The sequence below is a fragment of the Nicotiana attenuata genome, unplaced genomic scaffold (assembly GCF_001879085.1).
Source record: "Nicotiana attenuata strain UT unplaced genomic scaffold, NIATTr2, whole genome shotgun sequence".
NCBI lineage: Eukaryota > Viridiplantae > Streptophyta > Magnoliopsida > Solanales > Solanaceae > Nicotiana > Nicotiana attenuata.
Window position 1 is genome coordinate 63,419 of NW_017674345.1, and position 5,576 is coordinate 68,994.

The 5,576-nt window shown below is 37.9% G+C and overlaps 1 pseudogene; it reads left to right on the forward strand.

Annotated features, from left to right (window-relative positions):
- Positions 1-1,691: 1,691 nt before the first annotated feature.
- On the forward strand, positions 1,692-2,149 carry LOC109218472 (annotated as a pseudogene).
- The last annotated feature ends 3,427 nt before the right edge of the window (positions 2,150-5,576 follow it).

Sequence of the window (5,576 nt, forward strand, 5' to 3'; positions counted from 1 at the left end):
GTTATAAGTTTCATACAGAGGATTGCTCTAAAAATAAAAATAGCAACAACAACGCGGTGTGGGTTCAAGGTGGTGATGGCAACCAAGTTGAAGATATTGATTATTATGGTGTGGTCAAAAAAATATTACAACTAGAATATATAGGTTAGCCAAATAAGAAATTGATACTCTAGAATATGGTTGGAGGCTGTTCGCGGTACAAAATAGGGGAAGGTATACGGGCTTCCTACGAAAAAATTCCATCACTAGAGGTGTGAAATGCAAGGAATAGGGACTTCGTCGTAGGGCGAGAAACTTAATAGGGAGAGCCTCTCGGCTATAGGGGAGACAGTGCCAAAGATTGCATCCGAGCTAGAAGCGGCCAAGGAAAGAGAAAGGCTAAGAGATGCTCAATTCCTTGGTATGCAAGCTCATATCAGAACTCTACTTTCTACTGGAGCTTTTCTGTTGCCCCGGTCTCGTGAGTCATCGCCAGAGGCTCGATCTCCACGTGATCCTTCCTCCCATACTTCTCGTGATCGTTCCCCCTGTCCTCCCCGTGATCGTTCTTCCGGTCCTCCACAAGACCGTTCTCTATGGCGTCTTGTAGATGAAAGTTCATCAGACAGTGATGATGATGTTGTAGAAAATTCCCCTTGACCAATACCTTGATATACTTTGAACTAGACTAATAGAACCAGTTTTGAATTAGATTGAACAATTTTGATCTTATTGTAATTAGTTTTTACTTGGTTTTGGATTGTGATGTTCAAGTGAACTTTAGTTTGTTAGTTTTAAAGTATTAATTGGATGTGTGGTTGTTGTTGTTGTTGGTGGTGGATTTTTGGTTGGATTTGTTGTATATTAGGGGTTGTATGTGGTGATTTGGTGCTTATTAGATGTGAATTGGGGGTATCATTATGCTGTTTTTATTTGGCAGGTGGTGTAAATGCCAAAACAGGCATTTTCTGCCAAAATTAAACCCAGAAAACCGAGGTTGGTCGGTTACTAATTAAAAAACAATTAAATTGCACATTACCGACCAAAGTTGGTCGGTTAATGTACAATGAATTCCCAGAAATTCAACATTATCGACCAAATTTGGTCGGTTTGCTGCCTGCCCAGTCCAGTTTACCGACTAATTTTGGTCGGTAATTTTAAATTTTAATTATTTATAAAAAAATATATTTTCCATTACCGATCAAGGTTGGTCGGTATATAAATTTTAATTATTTATAAAAATAATATATTTTCCAATACCGACAAAAATTGGTCGGTAGACAAAACTAATAAATTTAATATACCGACCAAGTTTGGTCGGTAAAATTAAATTATTAAAATAATATTCCGACGAATTTTGGTCGGTACGTCAATTAAATTGTCAGATGGCCTTGTATAGCATACCGACCAATATATGTCATGCAGATTTCAGATCACGGGCATCATTAATGCTTGTTGTATAAGGTTCCCTAGCTATTAGCTATATATGAAGCTAGTGGAGGAGCTGTAATCTGATATTTTGGCTCAGAGTCAGGATATCCTTCCTTGACAAACTTTTTTTCAATACCACGCACCACAGACATTACTAGTTTAATATCTCCGTAAACTTTCTATTTGCAGTATAAATACCCTGCATTAGTACAAGAATTATAGCATCTTCTCTTTACAATATTTGTTGGAAGTACATTTTGCCTTATCTTCCTTATAACAATATGGCTTCCAAAACAAGTGCCTCAGTTACCCTTTACCTCTCCTTGAATCTCCTTTTCTTTGCATAGTCAGTGGAACTGATTGTGGCTCTTGTCATTATAATCTTCCTAGCACCGGTAATGGTGGTGGCAATAGTGGTAATACAGGTGGCTCGGGCAACGGAGGAGGTTCCGGTAATAGCGGCGGAGGTGGCAATGGACTAGCCAGGTGCCAGAGAGATGCTCTGAAGTTCGGTGTATGTGCAAATTTAGTCGGCGGATTGGTGGGCGGAGTAATTGGGACTGCTCCAACGATGCCGTGCTGCAGTTTGATCGCGGGGCTGGCGGATTTAGAGGCGGCAGTTTGTTTGTGCACAGCCATAAGAGCTAATGTGCTGGGAATAAATCTGAATGTGCCACTCTCTCTTGGCCTTGTTCTCAACAACTGCGGAAGGAATCCTCCTACTGGATTCACTTGCTAAGCCGACGTACCCAAATGCCTATTTCAGCCTTTGTCATGTCAGTCGTTTTGTTTTTGCATCAATTTTCTTTTATGATCATTTGTTCTATGTTGTGCTAATTGTTATTCCAAAAAAGCGAGTGAGCTTGCAAAATGAAAGCAGGTTCGTGAAGTAGTTGATTTCACATTTGCACTCAAAGGTTTATTAATACATATACTACCCTTTTCTAGTTAACAAGCCTCTTGCTGGACTTCCGTTTGACTACTCCAGGGGTTGTAAGATGGCTGCCTAGCCCATTTTTTTACTAGAAAAAAGTAAAATATAAAATATAATATAACAAAGAAAATGGTGAAGAGAAATTTCTTTAGATAACTTGGAATGCTCAAGACTAGCTATCAGAAAAATAAATGTTGCTAAATCCACAGAGATAATTAAAGTGTGCAATTGTAATTGTTTGGCGAAATAATTACTTCCCTAAATATAATCTTTGTGTTTGTTTGGTAGTAATTATTTGTACGCCGATTCTTCTAAAGAAATGTGCAGTTTTAATGGTATCAATTGAGAAATCCCGAAACTCAAAAAGAAAAAAGTTGGAGTGCGTTCGATGTAGGCTATCTCTATTGTCTAGTGACTTTAAGGGAGGACTCGCAAAAGTTTCAAGTTTGAACAATAGTCACGTCCTGCTAGCTGTTAGATTTGATTTTAATGATGCAAATAATATATCCGCTCTATGTATAGGAACTTATGGATAGCATTCAAGATTGAAGGAATCAATCGGAGAAGATCAAGGAACTCATGGATAGCATATGAGATTGAAGGAATCAATCAGAGAAAATCAAGGAAAGCATCCAAGATTAGAGGAATCAATAAAACTGACGGAATCAATCAAAGCCTAGACGGAAGGAATCAAACTAATTAAGCGTAACTAAATCTGGAAGGAGCATGATTCTAGGAAGCATATAAGGAGAATCATTCAAGTCTCTCGTCAAGCATAGTTGTTGTTGTATAACCTTATTCTTGGAAAGAATCAATTTCTTTCCAAGGATTATATCTCTTGGGTTGGAAAATCTCTCAAGAAACCAAGCCTCTTGTATCTGTACCCTAGAGCAGTATACTTTGATCGAACCAAATACTCTCTCGTTGTTCTACTGCAAACAAATATTGTAGCTCTACTAGAACTGTTGCGTAACAAGTTAGAGAAGAAAGAGAGAGCAACACTCGTGAGGCATTGTACCAAAAGAAACGAGTGATATAGGAACTGAGCTATCGGTGTAGATCACACCATTCTCTGTGTACTCGAAGAAACTCATTCACTGAAAGAGAACTCCTTTGCAACCCAAGGGAACTGGACTAGGATTCACATTGAATCCAAACCAGTATAAAAATTTTGGTGTCTTTAATTCCTGCATTTAATTTCTGCATCTTAAATTCTGTCCTTACTGTTATCAAGTTAATACATCTAGTCGACTAATTGGAAAATAAGTCAACTGGTAGCAATTAAGTTTCAAAATAAACAATTCACCCCCTCTTGTACTTTCAATTGGTATCAGAGCAAGGCTCACACTTTTCTTTTGCTTAACAGCTTGTGACAAAAGATCATGGCAAATTAAGTTATCATAGGAGCACTCTTCCAAGAAGGAACTTCGCAAGTAAGGCCACCATACTTCAATGGACAACATTTCTCCCACTGGAAAGTGCGTATGGAAATATATGCAAAGGCGAATGATGTTAAAATTTGGAGAGTTATCAAAAAGGGGAACTATCCTCTGCCGGCTGCCGCTCAACCTCTTGCTGATCCTGAAGATATAGACTCATATACAGATGAGCAAATGGCGGTTGTGCAAGTCAACAACAAGGCAAGAAATTTGCTCTATAATGCTATACGTCGTGAAGAGCATGAGAAAATCTCCAGTCGTGATACAGCAAAAGAGATGTAGGATAAGCTTGAAGTCACCTACGAAGGAACCAGCAAAGTAAAGGAAACACATATCAATATGTTGGTTCATGATTATGAACTCTTTCAGATGAAAGAAGGAGAATCTATTGAAGAGATGTTTGCTAGGTTCAGTAAAATCATTAGCGATCTAAAAGCTTTCGGCAAACCATATTCAAGTGGTGATCAAGTTAGAAAGATTCTTAGAAGCCTACCAACCAATTGGCAAACTAAAGTAGTCACACTTGAATCATAGGATCTGAATAGACTGTCTTATGATGAACTTTGAGGAGAACTCACAGCTTTCGAAAAGACACATCTTAAGAAAACAAACCAGGAAGAAAAGAAGAAAACAGTTGCATTCAAGGCCACAACTGAGATAGCTGAGAATGATATCGATGATGACCCTGAAGCTCTTCAAGAAGAAATTGCTATGATGTCAAGAAACATGGATGGTTTAATGAGAAGATTCAAGAATACGAGAAGAGGAAGGATTCCAACTAGGCGATCCACGCAATATAACGAACAAGATAAGAATGATGAAAAATGCTATAAGTGTGGAAGATTTGGACATATTTACGCTGAGTGTCCAGATCTAAAAAGAAAAATCTGCAGAGGTTTCAACAAGAATAAATCATTTGGAAGCTGGAGTGATGAAGACAATTCAGAACACAAAGAAATAGCAAATCTTTTCTTCATGACAATTCTGGAAAATGATATGAACAAACTTTCAGGATGCTGGACAAATGAGGACACCTCAGATAACGAATGCAAAGATAACGATGAAAACTATTTCATGGCACAAGGTGAACAAGCGAGGTAAGGTCTTATAACTATGAAAGATGAAATGAATTGTAGGATATTCTTGATCTCACTTTGAAAGAGTCTCAAAAGATGATGAATGAACTAAAGAGACTCAACAAAGAAGTAAAAGACTGGAAACTCAAACATGAAGTATGTGAAATCGAAAAAGAATTACTTCAAGAAGAGTTTGAAGAATTGCAAATGCAACTCAACGGCATGCGCAAATCCACCAGTCATAGTTCTATCAGGTCAAACAAGATGACTTACAAGTCAACTGGAGATGGACTAGCCAGAACAGAGTCCACTAGTACTAATACTAATGAATGACCCAAAAATGGGTCAGGAATTACGTGTCACTACTGCAATAAAAGTGGACATAAATATTCTTTTTGTCAATTTCGTAAGTCAAATATTTCTAGATGGATTTTGAAACCCAAAAATAATTCTGAACGTAGTAGCACTAACCAACCAGGACCCAAGCAAGCTTGGGTATCTAAAAGAAAGTAATCACTATGTTTTGCAGGAACACCACAAGAGAAGTCGCAAAGGAAAATGATACTTAGATAGTGCGTGTTCCAGTCACATGACAGGTGATAAAAACCTGTTCAAGGAAGTTACAAAAATAGATGGAGGAAGCGTTAAGTTTGGCGATGACTCAAAAGGAAAAATAATCGGTACCAGAACAATTCCCTTCAACAACACAATTCCCTT